We start from the raw sequence: 24,495 nt of genomic DNA, 5'->3' as shown, positions 1-24,495 counted from the left end.
TTAGAAAGGTGATTCTTTGGAAAAGTAGGAAAATGTGGTTACTTGAGATTGCATATGTTTTTAGACGTGGTCACTGTGTTTCTTATTTTTTTTCTTTCCTTTTCTTTCTTCCTCCTTCCCTCCCTCCTTTCTTCTCTCCCTCTCCCCTCTCTCTTTTCAAGTTAGAACTCTTTGAGAGGAGTAGAGAATACAGAGAAATATATCTAGAAATACCTGCAATATAAAAAAGAAGGGGTAAGTGAGAGAGATGGCAGTTAGAGGAATTAATAAGATGTGGAAACGTATTGAATATGAGAGAGTAGGAAAAATCAAAGAAAATATCACCTGATTTTATTTTTACCCTTTTAAATAAGTGATTGAATAAGGCTAAAACTTTCAGAAGCATGGTTTTGTTCATGTCTTGGGGTCAATTATTTTATATTGAAATTTATCTCTACTTTCAGAATGAAAAATAGTAATGAGGAAGAATTAAATACATAGAAATTCATTTTATAAGAGGTTTTCACTTTTTCAGGAATCTATGCATCTTTACATACATCAAAAGGTAGCATGTTATTGGTTTATATTTAAATATAGTATTTAAACTCTTGATAATTTATCTTGATTTGCAAATAGTACTTTAAGTCAAGGTAGTATTATTATCCACACTTTACAAATGAGAACCTTGAAGTAAAAAGAATAAATGTTTTAGACAGACCATGTAGTCATTCAATTGCAGAACTGGGATCACAATTCAATTAGTCTGATTCAGCTAACCCATAGCTCATCATCCACCCTGGTGTCTCTACACATTCGGAGCAATGCAATGAATCACAGGGGAAGATTTCAAGAAATAACTGTTATAATATATATTGAAATCTCTAGGTCACTATAACCATGCCTAAAAACATTTGAGGAAGTAATTAACTAGTGCAAATATGTGTGAGACGTTGTTCTACCCTACAAAACATTTAATTACTTTTTTTTCCTCCATTAAAACTTCCCTGACCACTCCAGCTTGAAGTGATCTTCCTGTCTTGTGAATTTCCACAATACATACTCCTTTTCTATAAAATCGGTTTGTTAATTAATCATGGACCTCCTTCTGTTATCTTGAATTGTTATTTATTAAATACTTATTTAATAGTTCATATTTTTTTCTTATCTCTACAATGAGATTTTAAACTTCTGAAAGGAAGATACCCATGTTTTATAGTCCTTTTTACCCAGCATAGATATCTGCATATAGTCGACCAATGACAACCCTTTTGATTTTAGTAATTAATAACAATTGATATTTAGGTAGTTCATACTTATTTTAAAAAATGCAGTCATCGCCTCATTTGATTCACACAACCATACTGAAAAGTAGAGAGTAGTGATTTTACTATCCTTGTTTTATAGATGAAAAAACAGAATCACAGAGGGATCCAGCTAGTAAATGATAGAAGTAACATTCAAATTCAAAACTTCTTATACAAATTCCAGTACTGTGTATATATAAATACATACATACATATTCATATGTATGTATTTATGTATGTGTGAGTATACATATATATGGGGGGTATTCTGTATAAGCTATCCCTAAATTAGGTATGATTTGAATTTCAAAGACCCGTTTGTAAATTGGTCATTTGGATGCTGAAATAATTTCTGATGGGAAATCATGCCATGAATGCTGTTTAGGTTCCCAAGCAAGTCCTATGACGTTATTTCATTTATTTCAATTGGATAATCATTCATCACATCATTTCTGTGTTTAGAGCACTGTGCTCTGCACTGGGAATGTAAAAGATTACATAAGACAGAGCACCTATACTCATTGAATTTAAAGTAAAATAGAGAATGGCTTTAAGGTTATAAATTTCATACTGGCTGCCTGAATAGTGTTTTTTCCTGCTTGTAAGTTTCTTATACTAATGAATTAATCCAAGATCCAAGAAAAAAAAAGTATTGGGAGCTATATAATATTTGTATTATATATGTCTTTATATACATAAATGCACATATATACACATGCACACATATACACACATATGTGAATATATGTGTATATCACAGATATCATATATATAATTTATCAATTTGTTTGTATTAGTTTTTCTATATATACAAACACATACTTTCCATATATATATATATATATATATAGTTAAGTAACATTAATACTACATGAAAAGTACATTATAAAGATGAAGAAAATTAAAAGTGAAAAATGAAGTCTGAGAATTATAGATCCCCCAAGACAGGGATCTATAAGAATTAATGGAGCAGACAGAATTTCAGTTGATCAATAAAAGATGAGGAGGAATTTAAGTGGCTAAGAGATGGAGGGGAGGCTATTTCTAGCATGGAGTGTGTGATGAGCTAAGGCACAAAGGCAAGGAATCAGAAGGTGGAATTTATTTAGCTCATCTGTAGTGACATGTACCTGGAGGGGAGCAATATGATATAAACTGAGAAAGGTAGGATGGCATCAGATTATCAGGAGAGAGTAGGCCAGGCCTAGCCAGGCAAGTTCTGTAACTGGATTAATGAGACACTGGAAGATATGCAAGTTAACAGAAGAACTTTTAATTAGTCATGACAGGTCAAAGATGTTTATAACAGGCAATAGATATTCAGCAAGGACAGAGAATGTAATTATTTGATTATAACTTACTGGAGTCAGTGTCCATGATGTGTTCCTAGTCAGAGGGAACTGTTGGAGTTCTTCATGCCCTGAGTTATTTTTGCACTCAGGAACTAAGAAGCTGTAATGGGAATGTAAATGTGGAAGATCTTCCCTGTCCCTAGGCTAAAGTGCACCTGAATCCTGGGGTGGGAGGCTTGTTTTTCTGTAGATAATTTTTGATTGGCCAGTGGGTCAATAAGGTTGTTACATTCTCTGAGCCAGGAGAAGGCTATATAAGCCCTGATGTGAGGCTTTGTTTTGGGGGCTCACTTTGAAAAGTGTTCTGTGATTTGATCTGGATTCTGGGAAGCCGCTGTCCAGAGCCCCCCGGCTTTGAAAAACCCAGATGTTGAATCCCAGATGTTGATTGGATATAGATGTAATGGCTGGACAGTTTGGAAAGCTGTCTACTTGAACTGTTTCTGTCTTGATAATTCTGCCTGTATACTTTGAAGTTAGGGGTGCTGACCTTTTTCCCCTGAACAAGGAAAACGATATATGTCTGACTGATTAAAGTAGGCTTGTTAACCCATTTTGAGTTGTTTTCCTTTATGAAAGCAGATCCAAGAACCTGTGGTGGCAGCAACCCTGAGGAGACTTGGGGTGCTTGCTGCTACAGAAGCTTGTGTCAATGGCTTTTGACCCTTTCATCCCATTAGCCAATCACATCTAGTGTACAGTTGCAATATCTTTTAAAGAAAAGAATTAGTCTAGTCCACATGGTAGAGGACCTTTCTACATATCTTTCTATCAGTGTGACATTAAAAGTGTTGAATGCATTTCAATCATTAAACAAAATAATCATTGAAAATTTTTGAGCAGAGAAGCAAGTGAAATGTTGATCTCTATGGACAAGAAAGATTATTCTTTCAATAGAGTGAAGGAAGGATTGAAATGAAAACCAAATGAAGATACTAAAAATGATCCTCTACCATGATGTTAATAAACCTCTTTCAGTAGTACAAGTGGTGGGGGTTTGAATAAGATTTTATTAAGTGATGTGTTAGAAGAGTCATGCAAAGGTAGACTTGACAAGACTTTGTAACTTGTTGAATAGGAAACTTCAAAAGGACATACCTGACAAATTTTGAAACTGATAAATGGGGCAAATGTTTAAACCAGTGATGGGAGTAGTGAAACCAGGAAGAAGAACTTGATTCAGGGGAGACAAACTTAGCTTTGGATGTGTTGAGTTTGAAGTTCTGGTGAGACAGATCTATATTTGAGAATCAACTCTGTAGATGTGGTAATTCAAGTCATGGTGTTGAATAAGGTTTCTATGTGAGAACATATATAGAAAGAAGATTCAGGGTAAAATAAGCAGGTATACTTTAGGTTTCATAGGCTTATGAAGAGTGGACCCTTGCTGATTCATGGGAAGTGATAAGGACACCTAGAGTATATCAATTTTATTTGCAGCTTTCTTACTGATTTGGAGTATAATGCTGATTATAATCCTACCAATGGACAAAAAAAGGAGTGGGGTTGAACATGTGATTTCATCAGTATAAGGAATTCTTAGATGAGGAAATTCCCATCTAATAATGCAGATCAACATTATCTCTGAAATCTATGGTTTTAGAAACTTGCCTATAACATTGAAAAGTTAAATAAGTTGCCTAGGGTCATCAAGCAAGTATGCCTCAGAAGAACTGTGAAACCCATATCTTTCTGACTGTCAGACGAGCTTGTTACAATCCACATCCATTCTGTTCCTCACCAATGTACTAAACTTAGTCAAACAGAAGCTGGACAAAACAATATCTACAGAGAAATATTTAGGAGCTAAAGATATCATTACAGTTGAAGTGTCATGAAAAAGGAAATAAACCTGGCTTCTGGCATCCTGATTAGAACATAGAAAATGACTCGTGAAAATGAGATCTTTGGATGTGGTTGAATGATGGTGTCTGGGGGCAAACTAACTTACACTCATGGTTCCTTGGGCCAAATAGTCTATTAGCACTTTGATTTTTCTCATACTCCATAGTCATATTGTAAACTTTAAGTGAACTTTACATTTTCTTATAAATAAATAACTTTTAAATCCTCAGGGTGTGCTAGTGTTTGAAATGGGAAAGAAGGGGAGATATTTAAGGTAAATAGAAAATCAGAGAAACAGGAAATGTTGTGGGGGAGAGGGTAGCTCACAATGCAGGGTGGGGCCCAAAGTCTAAAGGTAATGGTTTTCTACCTATGGGATAAATATCTCAATCAACCCCAGGTACTGGCAGAGATTTTTTATTTAAGTAACAGATCTCCTGAAAATGTAGAAAGACTAGGTATATCAAGTGATCTAATGGACATCCTATAGACCCAATATCTTTTTTAGTATATAAAGGTTTTAAGGCATTTTTATTGTGAATTCAACAATTATCAACCAAGAGTTACATTTCTTTTTTTTTTTCTTTTTATTTTAAAGCAATCAGGGTTAAGTAACTTGCTCAAGGTTATATGGCCAGTTATTTCTGGGTGTGGTGCTAAGTATCTGAGCCTGGATTTGATCCCCAGGTCATCCCGACACCGGAGTCAGTGCTCTTACTTGATGAGCCACCTGGCCACCCCCAAGAATTACATTTCAATATTAAAATAAAGAGACCGAGAGGCTCATATAAAAATTTGCAAACTTCTGTTACATGCATTACTATTTTCAAATATATGAAGATTTATTAATAATGCAACATCTGAAATTATGAGTGAATTCCTAATATATTTTTGTTATCATAAATTTACTAAATGAATACCCAGACTAGAATTATTATATCAGGAGTGGGAGTAGTTGGTTGAAATTTTTTGCTACTATATTAAAAAGAGGGAAATCTTGTAACTCAAAAAAGTTTGGGAATTACTGTCCCATATGAGACATTTACATTACAATGATCAAAGAGATTTGAAAATTATTAAAACAGCTACGATAGGGATAAAAAGAAACATAGTAATAAAAGAAGGATACTTCTCCAAAGTAAGCATTTGAACTGACATGGATGGAAGATGAAGATTGAGAGAAAAATGTGGCTAGAACACAGGGATTGGAGAAAGACATGATTTGAGTCTCGTGGAATGTCCAATAAAAGTGAGTACAGATGAGGATCCTTCAAAGCATCGTAGCTTTAAAGACAGAAACTAGGAACAAATCAGATAAAGAAGAATCAGAGAAATGGATGTTCTTAAAGGCAAATAATTCTGAAAGTAGAAATAAGGCTAGTATAACTTTTTATAGTTACTGCATCATCCAAAAGACCATGAAGATCACTTCCCTCAAATTTTTATTTCCTACTAGCAATTGAAGATGATTTATTCAACCTAATATCACTTCAAACTTTATTCTTAGGTTTAGGTATTTTATTATAGTCTGCTACATTTTTATAGGAATAAAACTCTAGGCTTGGAGGTAAGCAGACAAGCAATGAAAGTTTTAAAACTTTGTACACTGAATGCAAAATCAGAACTTTAACAAACTGATAGACCCATGCCTCAAACTAGGATTGGTACTTCATGGAATATCCAGAGAAAATATAAAACATGGGATATTGAACTCCTTTTTCTGTTGCAGATTGTGAACAATTATGCAGCTTATAGCCTTAGAACAGAGAGGTTATATGATGCATATGTCATAGAATAACTCACTAGAGACAGAACAAAACTCAGATATTTTTTAGTCCAACTCCTTCCTTTTTTTTTTTTTTAAAGCAATTGGGGTTAAGTAACTTGCTCAAGGTTACACAGTCAGGCGTTTCTGGGTGGGTACTAAGTGTCTGAGCCTGGATTCAATCCCCAGGTCATCCTGACACTGAGGCCAATGCTTTTACTCACTGTGCTAGCTGGCTGCCCCATCCAACTCCTTCCTTTTCTAGATGAGGAAAGTGAGACTCAAGAAAATTGGCCCAAGGTCACAAAGGTAATAATAATCAAAGGCAGAATTCAAACCCAGTTTTTTAATATTATGTCACTTATCCATGTACTTAACAACAAAGCTTCTTATGGCCTGTGTGCATTAGATATTGGATGTGAAACCAGATGTTCCTTACTCTAAGACTTTGACTAAGGCTCACATAGCCCATATTTGAAAGTAGTGGGATTTGAACTCATGCTTTTCTGGCTTTGAGGCTAAGTCTCTACCTGCTACACTCTGAAGCTACTTTAAAATGTGTACTTAACATGTTTGTATATGTTGTTTTCTTAGGCTGAATAACAACTGGCAGTAGAGGGTAATTTAGAATAACAAGTGATCGTTATTTAGAATGCATGAATAGATGATTATCCTTGTGTGCTTAATATTGGGGAGACATGATCTTTCATGATTTTCTATCCTTATGTATCTGCTCTCTGAATGAAAAGTATTCAGTGTTAATCTTTGATGTATATTAAAATATTATAAAGTCCATTCACCTCTTAATTGGCACTGAGAAGAAGTTCCATCATTTGGAAACAAAGCATTTGCTCAGCTAGTTCCTGTTATGGTAGGAAGACAAGGGTGAAATCAAGGTAGATGTTGATATAAAGAAGTAAAGAACAAATAATGAATTTCTCTCTCTCTTTTGGAGTGGGGTATAAGAAGCAGGCAGTAGACAGTGGTCATCTAATCAAAACACATTTATTAAGTGTTTACTGTGTACAAAATACTCTGCTCTTCTCTGAGAATACAAAGATCAAAATGAAACAATAGCTGTCTGTTAATGGGGTTTTGTTTTTGCTGACTCATGTTCAACTCTTTTTGATGGTATTTGGGATTTTCTTAGCAAAGATACTGGAGTGGTTTACCATGTACTTTTCCAGCTCTTTTTATAGATGAGAAAATTGAGGCTAATGGGATTAAGCCACTTACTCAGAGTCACACAGTTAGTAAATGTCTGGATATGAACTTAGGTCTACCTGATTCTAGGCCCAGTGCTTTATCCACTCTACCACCTAGCTTCCACCACTGAAGGTGGCAGGATAGTCAAAACAATGTGTACAGCACATGTAGTATATATAAAATAGATGCAAAATGAATACAAGGTAATGTTTAGAGTGGGAGAGGAATGATCAGTCTTCTATATTACCAGTTATACCATGAAGAACTGACTTCATTAGGAAGAAGCATTTGAACTATGCTTTGAAGGAAACTAGGGATTCTAATAGAGATGGTGAGAGCATATGATCCAGGCACAGGGGAAATTCTGTGTGAACGCAAGGAGGAAGGAGATAAGATGTTGAGTACAGGGATCAGTGGAGTACAATGGCTAAGATTTAGAGTATATAAAAGAGAATTGGAAATTAAGGGGATGCACATCAATTGGGGAATGGCTGAACAAGTTGTGATATATGAATGTAATGAAATACTATTGTGCTATAAAAATGAGGAGCATTTCATATATTGGACTTCATATTTACCTGGAGAGGTTTATTCAAATTGAAGCTGAGTGAGAAGAGCAGAACCAGAAGAAATTTGTAGACAATTACAGACACAATGTATGTGTGACAATCAACTTTGAGAGACTGGACTCTTTCAATAGCTGAAACAACATGTGAACTACTTCTGTGCTTGACCTAACATAGTGAGATAACGGAATTGTATAGGGAAACATACAACGAGATGAAGACCAAAGAAGGCCTTTACAAGATACCCTCAAAGCCATACACCATGCACTAGATTTTTGTGACTTTACTGGAGTTCTGGATCAGTTGATCACAGACACCTGCCCCAATGAGGACTTGGTCTCATTAGTAATCATGAAACCTTACCGAACATCTAGTGAGGAAGTTTTCAACAAAAAATTCCACATCATTGCAACTGTTGGCATAGAGATTGCTGTTGTGATAATCTTTGGCATGATTTTCAGTATGATTCCATGCTATGCTATCTGGAGTAACTGAGATATGGTCTAGATTCTTTGCTTTCATCCCCTGAGCATTGAAGTCTGCCCTCTAGAACTGTTCTGTTTGTGTTTTTTTTTTAATTTTGTTTTGTTTGCCACTAACTTTCCTATTCATTCTTCATTTTTAAATGGACAAACTGCTCTATATTTGTCTTTTTATTCCTCAATAAACACCAAAGACTTCTTATTGCTAATAATACCAAATACAAACTTCTCTGCTTAGCACTCAAAGTCTTTCACAATCTGCCTTCCAACTAACTCTGCAGGTATATTACATAGAATTCTCATTTTTAATTTTTTTGGTCTTTATTAATTTGTTTGTTTACTTTTACTTTACAAGATTCAGTTCCATAATTCCTTGAGTTTCTAATTTTTCACCCTTCCCTACACCCTCCCCCCCAATGGCAGTATACAATAAAGTACAGGATCTGCAAATACTTTCACATTTGACATTAGTCAGGTTATAAAGGAGGATTGTATCAGATGGAATGAACAATGGGAAAGAGGAAACAAAACCAAGCAAGACAAAGAAAGAGAACAGGTAGTTTCAATCTGCATTCAAACTCTGTTCTTTTTAGTTCCTTCTCTGAATGTAGACATCTCTCTCCATCATGAGTCTTTTGGAGTTGACTCATAACCCTGAATTTCTGAAAAGAGTCCAGTCTATGAAAGTTGGTCATCACACATACATTGTGTCTGTAGTTGTGTACAAATTTCTCCTGGTTCTGCTCTTCTCACTCAGCTTCAATTCGAATAAACCTCTCCAGGTAAATATTAAGTCCAATATATAAAATGCTCCTCATTTCTTATAGCACAATAGTTTTTCATTACATTCATATATCACAACTTGTTCAGCCATTCCCCAATTGATGGGCATTCCCTTAATTTCCAATTCTCTTTTATATGCTCTAAATCATAGCCATTGTACCCCACTCACTGATCCCTGTACTCAACATCCTATCTCCTTCCTCTTTGCGTTCACACAGACTTTCCCCTGTGCCTGGATCATATGTTCTCACCATCTCTATTAGAATCCCTAGTTTCCTTCAAAGCATAGTTCAAATGCTTCTTCCTAATGAAGTCAGTTCTTCATGGTATAACTGGTAATATAGAAGACTGATCATTCCTCTCCCACTCTAAAAATTACCTTGTATTCATTTTGCATCTATTTTATATATACTACATGTGCTGTACACATTGTTTTGACTATCCTGCCACCTTCAGTGGTGGAAGCTAGGTGGTAGAGTGGATAAAGAACTGGGCCTAGAATCAGGTAGACCTAAGTTCATATCCAGACATTTACTAACTGTGTGACTCTGAGTAAGTGGCTTAATCCCATTAGCCTCAATTTTCTCATCTATAAAAAGAGCTGGAAAAGCACATGGTAAACCACTCCAGTATCTTTGCTAAGAAAATCCCAAATACCATCAAAAAGAGTTGAACATGAGTCAGCAAATACAAAACCCCATTAACAGACAGCTATTGTTTCATTTTGATCTTTGTATTCTCAGAGAAGAGCAAAGTGTTTTGTACCTTATTTCAGTTCAAGTGTCTTTTGAGCCCTGTATCAAGTCTGTTAAGAAACAGAATATGGGGGTGGCTAGGTGGCACAGTGAAGAGAGCACCAACCCTGGAGTCAGGAGGATCTGAGTTCAAATCCGGCCTCAGACACTTAACATGAAAACTAGCCATGTGACCTTGGGCAAGTCATTTAACCCCAATTGCTCTCAAAAATAAAGCAAAAAAAAAAAAGAAATAGAATGTGTGAACCCTACAACTTGAGAAACCTAGAACTCATGAACTCCTGCAACAGGAAGGGGAGGAGCTAATGATCAAATAAATATAAGGAGAGTCCCAGGCTAGAGACAGCAGGACTGAGAAGAGGACTCTTGTGGTGGCAGAGACAAAAAGAGTAAAACCTGTGGTATCTTGGCACTCCTTCTGCTCTTTCTGTGTTGATGTTTGTTTGCTTGTACTTTGTACAGAAGTTTGTACTTCTGTACTTTGTACAGAAGCCCTAGGACCTTACTGTTTATGAATATTATGGTGGCTCTGTCAAGCTTTGTCTTCCCAGAAAGAGGAACTGTGAAGGACTTGAGGTGGACTGGACACTGTGAACTTCAATATGGAATGGGAACTGGATGAGGAACTGGACAAGAAGCTGGGCAAGGAATTTGGAGCTGCCCACCTTTGAATGCAGGTGACAGTTGGATCTGGGACCATGGGAGAGGAACCATGGAAGCTGAGAGCCAGCCTCAGGTCAAGCTGAAGGACTTTAATTGGAAATTGTGAGCTGACTAAGAAGATTATGATTTACTGTGCCCTAGGGGTGAAGAAGTTTGACTTTTTTACTCTGTGATTGAATTAAGAATTTTGTTATTAACTAAATGAATGTCCTTGGTTGAAAACTATGTGACCACTTTGGTGAAAGCTATGTGGCCATTTTAGTGATAAGTTGTTGAGTTGTGACATGATGAATGCTGTATTTTAATTTTCTGTGATAAGTTGTAACATTTTGAATTCTGTATTTTGACTTTCTATGAATGTTTTGCTCTGATTTGTTATTGAATAAATAGAGAGCTCTCTATACTATGTAACCAGAACTTTGAAATCTGTTCACAGCAGCAGTCCTCTGGAAAGCTGCTCCTGCATGGCTTTACATACAAATATCCTCTTTGTAGGAATAACTGCAGATGTTTAGCAGCTATTTCAATGGCAAAAATAACCAATAAGAAGGTAAAGAACAAATTCAGCATGCATTGTTACTCCTGCAGGGCCCTACAGCAGCCCAGGAAACCTATCAGCATCATGAGAACACCAGCCACAATCAAGATATGAGCACCTGTGTAGAAATTAGAATTACTTTCTTCTTGCTTGATGTTACTTGTCATCTGAGAGTCAAATCTGAGCCATAGGCCAGTGGCAAGAACTGCAATTGCTGCAAGTCAAAAGATGAAGTTAAATCCAAACAGCAGATATTTAATGGACTTGGTATTTTCTTTGACACACATGGTGGAGACTAGACTGGGATGGGCTTGAGTTCTTCTTCTTTTTTTTTAAAGCAATCGGGGTTAAGTAACTTGCTCAAGCTTACACTGCCAGGTGTTTCTGGGTGGGTGCTAAGTGTCTGAGCCCGGGATTCGATCTCCAGGTCTTCTCAATACTGGAGCCGGTGCTCTTACTCGCAGTGCTACCTGGCCGCCCCTTGAGTTCTTCTTGAGGAAAGCCAGGCACACACAAGGACTGGATCAAACCCAAAAGTAACTAAACTAAGGTAGGAGCAGATACTGGGGCACTTCTAAAAACTGGCATTCCTTAAGGCACTTTGGCTGAGGTTTTTCTTCAATCTCATTTCATGTGATATGCTTTTGTAAGCTTGAGTATAGCTATGTCCTTTTTATTTCTTTCTTTGTTTCTTTCTTTCAGTAGCATAGACTGCATAGGATAAAGCCTGTTATGTTACTTCTGCTATACATGGATTCAAAGCTTTTCATTATTTTCGTGTCTTCCTTGGGACACTGTTTTACCACTACCTTTCTTAATCTGAGGCACTGAATCCCCAAACAGAAAGACCTTGGGTGGTCAGTTTGATTTACTAAATTGTAGAAAAACTAGCATTAATTAGTAGTGATGCCCAAGCTATGATGAATATTATCAGCTTCCCTGATATGAATGTCTCTCTTAATACTAGAGGAGCTCAGGAATAATTTTCAGAGTTCCTACAACACCTGGTACTCAATATCAGCATCAGGCTCCCTTTACTTTCATGAAATCTTCAGGCCAGTTGGACATGTCTAATAAAGGGGAAAATTATTTTTCTTGCCTATGTATATCTAGGACTTTATTTGTTCTTTTTTTTGTTTTGTTTTGCCCAGCAGGGAAGGGGAAAAAGAGAGGTGGAAAGGAGAGAAAATGAATGCTAAATGAGGAAAAAAATCATAAAAGAGGAACAGAAAGTTCTTCTAAAATAGGAGGTAGCCTTTTTCTATGTCCCCAAACTTGTCTCAAAAATCTATCCAAAGAATTCTCACTGAACTTTTTCATACCATTATCAAAGATGTTTTTGGTATACTCATTTTTTTTATTGAGGTGCTCAGAATGATTCTGCCAAAGTAAACTTTTCTAGAGGTTAAGGGATCATGAGTACCGAGACTGTTACCACCATAGCCCTATGATCCTATGATACTTACTATGAACTTGCAAGGCAACCCATGAATGAGTTACATTGGTGAGTACCTTAAGGGTTGAAGCCCTATTTTATTCACCTTAATGTCTCCCTTAAGGACTAGTACAGTGTTTTGAACATGCTAGGTATTTAATACTTATATGACAATGGATAAATCAATATCCTCTTTGAGCTTCACTGTCCTAATTAAGGGGCTGGATTAGATGATTTCTAAGGCATCTTCCTTCTCCAAATCTATGATCTTATGAAATCCAGGTAGAGGTGTTTCTCTGTAGCAGAATAATAATAAGAAATAAATGTCTGAAACACACACACAGAGACAGAAAAAAAAAAAACTAGGCTCTAGACGGCTTTCTTCTGAATAGTAGTTATAGCCCATGCCTATATGCATTGACTATTCTGACTAAAATGAATCTATTAGTAAATCATTAGTAAGTGATTAATTCAGTCAGACTAGGAACACTATGTGTTCCTGGAGGCAGTAACCTAATATTTTGGCATTTTAATATAGAATGTTTTATTTATGATGTCATATTTTTCCATAATAGAATTTCATTGCTGACATGTGCAATATGTGGTTCAATATGATTTCTAGACTGCCTTGTACCATATTTGCAATACCACGATTTCCTGAATTTATAGATAATTAGTTGTCCCTTGAATTGTGAAGTTGTCTATCCTATTTAGATTCTTTCTGTTTGCTTATATTCATATTTCCCTCCATGTAGTCAAAGTCATTTTTGAATAAAGAACACATGAAATGTAGGCCAAAGCATGAATATCATATTTTAAGGTCAGAAAGGGACATTGATTGTGGCAGAATAAAAATTTCTAAAGTGTTGCAATCCTATAGGATAGTGTTAGTTTTTTTTTTTTAATATGTGTGCAGTATGGTATACCCTTGTCAGTAAAGTAAAAAGAAATCAAACATAAAAGAGTGAAGCTACAGTATATTGATCCAGTCATATTTGCATTCATGTTAATATCCATATCCATATCTATGTATAACTATAATTGGTTTCTCTTATCTATCTATCTATCTATCTATCTATCTATCTATCTATCTATCTATCTATCTATCTATCTATCTATCTATCTATCTATTTATCTATCTCTCCCTATCAATCTATCTATCCTCTATCTAACTTTTTATCTCTCTCAGTAGGAATTAATTAGAGGAAGAAGCCAGGTGGCAAAGTATATAGAGCTTTGTGTCTAGAATGAGAAAGACTTTAGTTCATTTCTGGCTTCAGACATTTAATAGCTGTGTGACCTTAGGAAAGACATTTAATCTCTGTCTGCCTCAATTTCCTTAACTGCAAAATGGGGATAATAATAGTACCTTCCCTCCTTATCCCCTGGTTTGTCTAAGGATGAAAATTAAATAAGATAATATTTATTAAGCACTTGGCACATAGCAGGTACTATATTATTACTTGCTATCATCATCACCCATTCCACAGATACCAAGTTTAGGAAAGACAACCCAATAGAGATTTAAAGAGGTGATAAATTTAGGATAATAAGAGAAGAAAGTATTCATTTATTTGGGAAAGATCAGGCTCATCATTATTTAGCCACTTTATAGTATCTTGTGCACAGTGGATAATAACATCACTAAATAAGAATATTATGTGTAGGATATTGTTTCAAATCTAAATAATGCATTTAGATCTGAATTTAGCTTAAATTTAACAACAATCAGAAATGGAAATTTGGTTAAGTAGAAGTAGTGAAAAAGTTTATGAAATTTTAGAGAATACAGCTAAGAAATGAGCTAATTAAGAAAGAGGCTATTCTTTCAGAGATGTGATCTGAGACTAAATTGAAACAAAATAAATGTAGAAAAAATATGACAAGTTTAGAAAGTTTCCAAATAACCTAAATGATTTTATTTTGCTTGTCTCTCCCTTCCCTTTCTCTTCTGTTCTCTTCATTTCTCTTATCTTTCCTCTTCTCTTTTCCCTTCTATTCCCCTTTTCTTTGCCTGTTTCTTCTTTCTTTCTTCCCTTCCTTCTTTTGGTTCTCCATTCCCCAACTCCAACTTTTCTAGAACTGTGGTTTCATTTGTGTCTTAGAGACTCTCTTGGTTCTCTGAAATAAGGTGTATTATCCATGAGCAGAAGCACCATTTAAAACCGTGTCTTAATTTTTCCAAGAACAACCCTCATCGTCCTGGATCTCTGAAACAGAAAAGGACCCATTATTAAACATTGTCTAGAAATGCCAAGTGACAATTGTGCAATCCCAAACAGATGATATATAGTAGCTCAAATTCAACATTTTCAAAACAGAAATTATCTCTTTCTTTCACCCCTTCCCGCTAATACAGCTGTCATCCAGAACTCCCTATATCTGTTGTGAACAATTATTACCCTTTCTTAGGCAACTATACCACAATGGATAGAAGGCAATTAACTTAAAATTCTGTCTCAGACACCAACTGTGTGACACTGGAGAAAACAAATAACCTCTCTATGCCCCACTTTCCTCATCTTTAAAATGGGAATAATTTAACAGTGTTGGGAAAATTAAATGAACCTTTAAGTTTTGTATAAATGCTAGCTATTATTAACTGTTACTGTGAACCAGGTTTGAAACCTCCATATTATATTTGATTCTTCATTCACCCTTAACCCTCATATACAAATAGTTGTCAAACGTTGTCATTGCTTCCTCCCCAATATTTGTTAGATCTGACACCTTTACTAGATTAGCATCCCAGACACTAAGAGAGTTCAGAATTCAATCTCTTATCACCTTTTGTCTGGTCCATTGCTGGAAATCTTCACTTACTTCAAGCCAACTTATAAAGAGCTACTAAAGTAATTTTCTTAAAGCATCGGTCTGAATCTATTCAGTTCCTCTACTCAATAAACTCCAGTGATTATAGGGTCCTCCATGTACTATTTAAAGCATTTTCCAATATAATTCTTTCCTCTTTTCCGACCTTTATGTACATCTTTGCCAGACCTAAAGTCAGGAAGAACAGTTCATTTCTGGCCTGAGACAATTAGTAACTGTATGACGTTGTGCAAGTAACTTAAAATTTATTTGCCTCAATTTCCCCATATGTAAACTGGAGATAACAATAAGACCTGCCTTATAGGGTTACTGTACCAAATGAGATAATATTTTTAAGGCATTGAACAGAAGTCTGACACATGGTAGGCACCATATAAATATGAGGTATTATTACAATTTTCATTATTAATTAATGTAGACACTGGCCTTCTTACTGTTCTTACGATATTGCATTTCTTTCTTTTCCTTTTCCTTTTTTTTTTTTTTTTTTTTTTGCTTTTTGGAAGGGCAATTGGGGTTAAGTGACTTGCCCAAATTCATATGGCTAATTAAGTGTGAAGTGTCTGAGGCCAGATTTGAACTCAGGTCCTCCTGACTCCAGGGCCCATGTTCTATTCACTGAGCCACCATAGCTGCCCCGCTTTTCCTTTTTCATTGGCTCTCTCACATGCCTAGAATTTAATCCTTCCTTATCTCCAACTCTAAAAAAGTCTAGTGTCCTTTAATATCGTGCTCAAATACTAACTTCTACATGATACTTTTCTTTATTTCCCAGTCTTCCCCTCACAATTACCTAGCACCTTAACAAATCTGTGTTAAATGATTGATTAATAGACTTAAAGGATGAATGTCTCTACATTAGAATAGGGAGTTTTCAATTCCTATCCATAAAATTTAAACAAAATTTTACCAAGTGTTAAGTAATTCAGATTAAGACATTTAATAAATTAGGATGTACAAAATACACTTAACATGTTTCCAGTTCTCCCATAGTTATTTTGCCTTTTATACAGAGTTGCAGTGAATATCATAGTGAATAATCAAAAGTTTTCTAACTTCAGATCCAGGGACTCTTCTAATATGTTGTGATGCTATCAGTCATGAATTCTGGTCAATTCAATTGTCATGAGACAATTTGGCATAATGGCTAGAGAGGCAGACTCAAAGCCAAGAAGACTTCTGACATACAAGTACCTTACCCTATCAGTTTACTGAATTTCACAATGCTCTAGAGCAATGGTGTCAAACTCAAATTAAAACAGGGATCCCTAAGCCAGACATAAGGATACCCATGGACCACATGTTGATTTAAATAAACACATATTATTATCATCTATGTTACATTGTATTTCTCTTCATTTTTTAAATATTTCCCAATTTCATTTTCATCTGGTTCAGGCACTCAGGAGTACTTCAGGGTTGCAGTAGCATTTTAGACACATGTGCTCTAGACCAGAGATTCTTAAACTTTTTCCACTTGTAACACCTTCAGTGCTTCTTAAATGGTGGGTCGTGACCCACCATTTAAGAAGCGCTGTAACAATCCTCTAAGATTATTAATTGTAAAGAATGTGCTGACCTGTATTGATAGAAGGAATTTCCTTAAGTAGAATCCTCTATACAAAAGAAATAACATGTCCAGTCTTTATTCCCATCCTTATGTTTGATCCTTTCATTTCCAAGTTGCAGATGACTTTAGAAATCATCTATTCCCAATTTCTTATTCCTTGAAGATATCTATCTGGCAAAGAAAAAATGACTACAAAAGACCTTCTTTGTGCTCTAATATGTGGTTTTTGATGCAGAACCATGACATCAGACTAGATGTGGACTTCATTTACATTAGGAAAGTGACCTCTCACATAGAGCTTGGAATGTACCACCCACTGTAACTTGAAGAACCAATGGAAAAATCCTCAAAAGATTAGGCAAATAAATGTGTCTACTCTCAAATGTAGGTAATCCCATCTGTAATCATAATACCTGAAGCCAGAGAATTTAGATATTATTTAAGCTCATTAAATCACCTGGAGAAATCTGTTTCACTCAGGAAGAAGCACAGTTTGAATGGGAAAAATGAGAAGCTGTAAATGATAATCATAATTCCATGGTACTGAAAGAGATCCATATTTGACTCAGATGCAATGAAAGAAAATATCTTTTCAGGTGATTAGTTCTCTATTGCAGGAGATTTAAATAAAAGAGGACATAGGACCAACTGTCCCTTGTGATTTCATTCATCTTATTCTTCCAGTATTCATATACAAATTATTCTTTGCAAGATTTCAGTTTTCTGTTTCATTATTTTTCAGTCCTGTCTGACTCTTTTTTGCAAAGACAGTAGAGTTGTTTGCCATTTCTTTCTCCAGCTCATTTTTTTAAATGAAGCAATTGGGGTTAAGTAACTTGCTTAATGTTACACAGCCAGGTGTTTCTGGGTAGATGCTAAGTGTCTGAGCCTGGATTCGATCCCCAGGTCGTCCTGACACTGGGGCTGGTGGTCTTACTTGCTGTACTACCTGGCCGTCCCTCTCCAGCTCATTTTACAGATGAGGAAACTGAGGTAGACAGGTAACTTTCCCAAGGTCACACAGCTAGGAAATTTCTGAGGCCGGATTTGAACTCAGCCAGAGGTGTATTTCTGATTCCAGGACCAGAACTCTATCCATTGCCCCACCTAATTACCATCAGATTTCCGTCCAATCTTAATTGTTTACTTACTCTTTCTCACACTTTCTCTTTCTCATCTTTCTCTTTCTGTGTTTCTGTTTCTGTCTCTGTCTCTATCTCTGTTTCTCTCTATCTGTCTGTCTTTGTCTCTCTCTCTCTCTCTTTCTCTCTGTCTCTCTCTCTATTGGATTGCTTTTCTCCTCACTTCTATCTCTTAAAATTCCAAGCTTCTTTTACAAATCTATTCAAATGTCCATTTTTACAGGAAACTTGACTGGACCTCTCCAATGTTAACTCTTTTTCCTCTAATGTTACTTTCTACTTTTTGTGTAGACACCTAATGATGAGACCACCATCTCCCCCACTGTAATGTAAACTTGAAAGTAGGGGCTATCTTTTTTTTTTCTTTACATCCCTTGCACTTAGCACAGTTTAGCACATAGTGCCTAATAAATATACTTTGTTGATTGGTAGGAGTTGAATTGGATCACTTGTGAGATCCCTTCCAACTCTCAGATTTGATGATACTAATTTTTGCTTAGACAATTCACATACTAAAAATGCAATGATCCCAAGAAAATTATCATTTCACCTGCATATAGGATAACATGCAGATTCCTGGGTCTTTCTACATTTTTTAAATCGGTAATATGTGTACTTTGTGGATAGTTCTAGAGATGAAAAAGTAAAAAAGAAACAACAGTATAGTTAAAAATATAAGTAAGAAGACAAAATAGATATCAAAGGGAGATACAAGAAAAAAGTAAATTTTATTACTACCATGTCAATATATACTTTAGATAATCTTCTTTTTGTCCTTAAATATTGAAACAATTATAGTAGCTTTTTTATAGCCTTTTTTTTGTTTTTGTTTGGAGGGTAATTGGGGTTAAGTGACTTTCCCAAGGTCACACTGCTAGTTTTTGTGTTGTGTCTGAGGCTAGATTTGAAATCAGGTCCTCCTGATTCGAGGGTTGTTGCTCTGGACCACCTAGCCACCCAATTACAGTAGCTTTTAAGTTATTATTATTAATAATAATGATAAAACCAAGATGATTCTCATTCAACTATTTCATTTCATATGTGAGGAAACAGACATTAAGTGAGCTTAAATGATCTGCAGAAAGTAATAAAGAGAGTAAGAGGTGGAGCTCTGCTTTTGGGTTCTATTCTCTTTCCTTAGTATCAGAGATTTACTCCTTCCTGCCTTTATTCCCACCCAACTATACTTTAACAAATAGGTGATTGAAATGTTTAAAGAAATTATTTCACTCAGTCAGGATCTCAGTATTAACAATCAAATTGTAGAGGATAAAATAGAGTTGATGAGATGTGTTTGATCATTTAGAATAAAAAAAAAACATTGACAGTTAAGAAGGATGAATGTTAAGGGCTAGACTTGAGCATAAGGCCAACAAATGGGAGCTTTTAGAATTGAGATACAAATAATTAAAAAATTTAAAACTCCTATGGCTACTCAGGTGGTACAGACATTCTATAAGCAATTCAGCATGGCAAATTGCCTGTTGTAATGAATTTGAGGTTTAGAAAGTGCAAGAAAGAAGATCATGCCTGGGGCTTCTTGTGAGAAATCAATGGAATGAGGGAGATTTTCAAATGAGAGATCTATTGAAGATTTACTGGACGGACCTAATAGGAGTACCGCAAAGCCCTTGATTAAATATTTTCTCTCACCAAAGAAGTGAACAAAGAATATTTGAAGATGCATGACTGTGTTCAAATAGGTTCCAAGGAGACAGAGAATGTCTTGATACTCCCCTTTATTCTTTAGCCTTAGATATTCCTGCTTATGACAAGTATACTTGGGGTCCCACTGGGAAGCCATTGAAGTGAAAGTGAAAATTATCATAATAGCAGGTAAGAACTGCTTTGTGTTACTTTCTTCTATAGAAAATTGAATCAAATTATACATTGATAACTTTGTCAACATGAAAAATATATGTACATGTCTGTATTTGTATGTGCCTACATGATAGATTTAATATATATATATATGTATATACATATATAGATACTTATATTACAAATATCATCTCCCTTTTTTCAAATGCTGTTCTACTTTAACAAAATCTACTATGTGTTTACAGACAAGAGGACTGCATGTGAGATTGTTTTTTTACTTATAAGTACCTTTATAAGTTACTAGAATATTATATAAGAGAAAAACTGTTATGGTCACCTATGTTAGTGGTTTTTAACTTTTTGTGTGTCATGGACCTTTTCTGAAGACTGCTTTAAACCAATGGCTTAAATAAATAAAATATAATGTGTGGGATTACAAAAAAAACCAATCACATTGAAATATAGTTATCAAAATAAATATTAAAAAAGTTCAAAACCCCAGGTTAAAAATACTCAATGAAGTCCAATCTACTGTTCTATAAATGGCAAAACTGAAACTAGAGTGATGAAATGACCTGTACAAAGTCGTTTCATAAGTACCAAAGATATAACTAGGTCATATGAATTGAGTTTATGACTATCAATTCAATTTTTTTCCATAATGCTATATCACTGGCATTAATTTTTACTTCTGCAACAATGGAAATTTCATGTTAGCTATTTGGCATGATTGAAATAAATTACTGAACAGTCTAGTAGCATTTCAAGTCTGCCCCATACAATAATCTAAGTTTCATTGTTTTCTTACATAGAATTTGCACCATCACCTTCCACAAAGGGCCACACCATCTACAGACTTTCTGTTATCACCCATTGACGTATAGAAATTAGAAAGCCTTTCCATGACAAAGGCAATCTTATAGTTATTTAATCTATTACCAAAACATAATATCAGAATAACCGACATAAGTCATCTAGAATGTCTCAGTCCAATATTAGGGCATTTTAAAAACTGATTCTAATGATGATGCAAAATCAGTACCAGACAATTGTTTGATTTAGGATTAGATGATGATTTATGCCTCCAGATCCCATTCTAGACATTCTACCACAAAAACCCTTTAGGAACTATGTAGAAACTGTGGCTATGAAGACTGTATCACTCTCCCAAATTTTAAGCAAAAAGAAACAAATTCATTAACACCATTCACCTACCTGAGAGCTGAAATGACATTTTCCAAGCTATGCTTCACCAATATCAGTTTGGCAAGTGTGTAAAGGATGGATTGGAAAAAGAAAATATTGGAGTAACAAAGACTAATTAATAAACCTACAATTAGGATAAATGCGTTGAATCATGTCTTTGATATAAATTGTGTGAGTATAAATGAGTCAAAATCTCTGAATTTCTGCTTCTGTAAGTTTCTAGGAGAAGTAAGGATAGAAATAATATCTATCTAGTTACTAAGTTGTATGAGAAAAGGTAATGTATATTTTTAATTCTAGTTATTACTGATTTTTATTATTTCATTTTTTTGGTATATTCTCAGCATCTAGTACAGTGCCTGGTCCATAGTAGATATTCAATAAGTTATAAATAATTTGAATTGAAATGATAATTCTATTTGTGAATTTCTTGTAATTCTATTTTGTAGCTTATTTAAACACATTCTTTCACACACACACACACACACATATATATACACAAAGTCATATATACTCACATACAAACATATATACATGAAATACCTTATTTTAGGAGACTTGAATTAAAATCATATACACATTATACAACATAGTAAAATATATATAATTTACAATTTAAATATATCAAATGGATTATAATTTTGATTTCTTATACCACTTGTAAAGCAATTGAAGTTTCCATATAAATGAGGATATTTTCATTAATCAAAGGAAAACTTCAACCGCCTTAGGCAAAAAAGCATATACATTTTCAATATATTCAGAATCACATGGAATTATTCATCCTTGCCTTAATGATAATTTTGGAGTACACTAATACAAATTTTAGGGAATCTGTTATAAAATAGTGGCTTTTTTTGACTCAAATGGGAATCCATGAATATACTGTCATGCTTGTCTATTTTCTGATACTTTACAATATAGTGGAAAGAACACAGGACATGATGGCACTGGTTATATATTCATGGGAAAATAACTTGACCTTTAGAATCTCAGTTTATTACTCTTTATAATTTCATAGGATTGTTCTGAGGAAAATGCTGTATAAAAGGGAGTTATTTTCATTGCATATCTTTATCCATCAAATGAGAAAGACAAATCCCTATCCTGGCAGAGTGTTGGCTCAGGACCCTAGAGAACACACTTGGATCAACTCCCATTCACCTCTTAGGAGTATTGTAAGTGACCTTTCACACATGAATGTAAATATACAAGCACATTCAAAAGACATGCCAAGGAAAAATGAAACCCAAGCTTCATTTGACAGTGACATATAGGATTTGAAAGCAGCATAAAGAACTCATCAGCGTCTCCATAAGAGTCCAAACAACTACTCCAAGCTGTTAAGTCAGATGCCTAAAAATTCTGCTAAGGAGCCAGAAGCTACTGCTGAGGAAATAGAGTTTTATAGTTTGTAGACAGTGGCTTTGATAAATGATAAGGAGGATGAATAGTACACTGAATTGGGTAGAGTATGAGAGCAGTGTACATTGTATAACTTTTTTACTTTCCAATAAAAAGGAAACTTACAGTGGATGACTATAAAAGCAAAAAGAAATAAAGGAGATTTCCTAGTAAGAGGAGATGAAGTCTTTGTTAAAGTATTTTCAGAAAGTAAAAACTCTCATGCATTACAGATGTTAAGTGAAGAAGTTACAGTGAATAATAGGGTAGGGGTTTGGCTGATAGCAGCTAGGAATTTACATCTAAGCCAGAATTGTTATTTTTTTTTTTCCCTGAGTTTTGACTTCAGGTACATCCTATCGAAAATCCATCCTGCTCTAGAAAACTTTCAAGCACTTTGGTGACTGGGTTAGCCCAAAGTGACTTGCCATAAAAGGCAACAAAATGGTTATTATTGCTAAATTGAATATAATTTATGCTGTGCTAAGGGATAGGAGTACTTCCAGAAGTGGTTTGAAGGATAATTTTAAAACTGTAGAAGTCCTTTTCTTGTGCTTTTCTTGACATATTGAATTCTTATCTAGGTGAGAAATTTCCTTCATCACTTGCCTGATCTGATCATTTTTATACTACCATAATTGTAAGGATAAATCTTGACTCTCATTTCTCTCCTTTTGGTGTATTTGAAAAGAAAACAAACTGAGAGAGACATGGAGAGAGACAGAGACAGAAAGACAGAAAGACAGAGACAGAATCAGAGAGGGAGGGAGGGACAGAGAGATTCTTCCCTCAAAAAAAAACCCTATATTAATTTTAAAAATCACAGTAAATAATGCATTTAGAATAATTGCTGTCAATTTTACTACATGTAGCTCATCATACAATTAAATTTATTAACTACACACAAAGGCATGGTATCACTTGACTCATTATTCAAATATTTGATAGTAATGTCATTACCTATTTCGTGGGAGTAATGATTACAAGGTCCCTAATTCATATTGATATGATGATGCCAATTAGAAGAAAATATGTATGCTGAGAAGTAATAAGATTTAGCAAAGCTAGAAGAACACTGATATTTTGCAGCCAGGAAAATTATATGAAGTGCTGTGACTCTGGATCCAATAACATACACAGCTTGAGATTTTAGAAGTTGCACAGAATCTGTTCATCATCCTGTAAAAAGTGTTCATGAGAGGTCTTAATATTTTATATTTTTTGAAACCAACTCATCTGTGGCTACTGGCACTGAGTAATGAGATGGCCATTTAATTTTCCAATCTGGATCATCCAATTTCATGCAATAATTAGTATTTTAATCCAAAAATAGGATGCCAATGTGGGTAGCAAAATGGGGAGAAAATTTAGTAGGAGCAATGATATCAAGCTTTAGAAGAAAATGCCTTTTACTTTTTTGTAGCATGCAAAATTCAGAGTGGTCCATTTAAAGCAACCCTATGAAATGCCATATTCTGTATCCCATCCTGAAACCATGATCCTTTAGACAAGGTGAGGACAGTAAATAAGGGTAGTCTGAGTTGTATTTCAGAGCAATCTGAGTGTCCCTCATCAGCAGAATTTAAAATAAAAGAGCCATCCTCAATATTAAAGCAAATATACTAAGCCTGAGAGAGTTGATGACGAATTTTTGCAGTGTCATGCAAGCATACTAATATTTGACGTGATCATTCATTATTCACAAAGGTTATATGAAAAATTCTTTGACTGCCTTTTAGGAGATGCCAGGCAATTTTCTTTAATCCAAGATGCCACATATGAGCAAGGAGAAAGAGACAGAGACAGAGAAACAGTCACAGACAGAGAGAGACAGAAATAGACATAGA

Source organism: Petaurus breviceps, unplaced genomic scaffold (assembly GCF_028583685.1).
Source record: "Petaurus breviceps papuanus isolate PSGF00001 unplaced genomic scaffold, PetGlider_PUasm1.0 90822, whole genome shotgun sequence".
Classification (NCBI taxonomy): Eukaryota; Metazoa; Chordata; class Mammalia; order Diprotodontia; family Petauridae; genus Petaurus; species Petaurus breviceps.
Note: the sequence above shows the minus strand (reverse complement) of the source record.